Source organism: Halyomorpha halys, unplaced genomic scaffold (assembly GCF_000696795.3).
Source record: "Halyomorpha halys isolate HHAL.00 unplaced genomic scaffold, Hhal_1.1 Scaffold73.1, whole genome shotgun sequence".
Lineage (NCBI taxonomy): Eukaryota > Metazoa > Arthropoda > Insecta > Hemiptera > Pentatomidae > Halyomorpha > Halyomorpha halys.
This window is the reverse complement of record NW_027104949.1, coordinates 1,065,294-1,067,196: the sequence shown is the minus strand read 5'-3', so window position 1 is coordinate 1,067,196 and position 1,903 is coordinate 1,065,294.

Genomic DNA, 1,903 nt, shown 5'->3' with positions numbered 1-1,903 from the left:
ATTATTTCCTCCTTCAATATGTCATAAAGCTGATACCAAGAGTCGTCCGGAAACGTATCATCTTCACCGATGGCGACAGTTAGCTCTTCACGTTCAGTCCAGGCTTCCCTGAACTCAGTCCAAAGCTGCTTAGCTTCGTCGCAGCACAATCCCGTTATCCACCACGCCCTTCTGACCGGTCGTCGACCCCGTCGTCGTCGGGTATATAAGTAGATTGTTTGGAGGCTTAATACAGCATTCCAAGTTCAGAGCACGTGGGTTACGCATCTCCTGTTAGACTCCAGTCCGTTTCTCTCGATCATCTCTACGGTAAGTACGACATATTTTTGGATATTTAGGCTTGCATGTGTGATACGTTGTTATTTATGTATTATTTGGGAACAGTATATATTATTTAAAAATATGTCGTATTTACAGATTATAATGAACAGTGCTTCATCCTCTCCACCTATACTAACAGCAGAGGTAGACGACCTTAATTCTAAAAAACATCTTTTCCGCCAGGCCGGTGACGATACAGAATGTCCTCCTCCGAAACGCCGTCGTACAACAACGAAAAGGATCAGCCTCATTCCTATTCTCCAAAGCATTACAACCACTGTTCAGATGAATCTAGTGGTTCTGGAACAGATCCCCAGTTTCCTCAGGTACGTAACCAGACGGATGACGACACAACCCCGCCCGATACCGCAGATATGGGATTCGATCCTTCAGATCTTATCGAGTTTTTTCAAAATTCAAACCCACCGTTTGGACGAGGTGGACTCGAGTACTTTTTCAAACGTGTACAATACCGCTTCCGACGGTTCTTTCTCCACGACATCTGGAAACCAGGACGACGTACTGACCCTAGAGGATTTATTACGGAAATCTTTAGGCGACTTCCTCAATACAATAGACCAGACGGATTCTGGTTCGCATGGCTCCATGACAATCAACGCTCCCCTCACATACACATCGTCCACGACTGCGCCTACAGTAATCGATCCTGCCGTTGCGGGCCCATCGCGGATCTATCCTCTAAATACGGACAGACAAACCACAGCTTACACCGATACCGCAGACGACTCAGACGACGAGGAACTATCGCTTCCGTCGCGGCCTATCTCCAAAATCTCCAATCGTATTCAGCGTTGGATGGACGAACGTGGTGTGGGATCAACATCGGAGGTTTCGAATCCCACATTAATGTTGCAGATCAGAGTGCTACCATTTCAGTCTTTGAAAACTCTAGACAAGCAGAAATGGTACCTGGCTACGAAGGAGTTATTGGAGGTAGGCATAAACAAGTTTACACATCCGGAAGCTTACCGTCTATGGCGTCTTTTACGAAAAGAGCTAATCGCGGTAACAAGTCAGGGCAACAATTACAAGGACCGCGAACCACTGTCGCGATCGTGGGGTTTATGGAAGAAAACATAATCGTTCCCGATCACGACATCACTAGGCATCCGATATGGCTAGAGCATCCCTATTTTCGTTTTATAACTGACCGTAGCCCTGATTTTCAAAACGCGTTAAAAATACACCGTACCATATTGTCCAACATGGTATTAGACGACTTGCGCGAATACATAAAACACAAACACGTATACTACTACCCCCCTAAAGAGACGGTACTGACGTTGGACGAATCGTATAATCTTATACGCTTAATACTAACACAACAAATGACAGCATACCAACTATCCGAATTCCTTCACAACGTATACCTTATGCTAAATCACAAGTCTGGTAAACATAATTGTATATTAATTAAGGGTGTGCCCTCTGTAGGTAAAACGTGGTTCGCCAATTTAGTAGGTAAATTAATGATAAATACCGGGTATATAGGTAACTCAAATAGATACAGCCAATTCCCTTTTCAGGATTGTCCACGGAGGAATTTACTAATATTCGACGA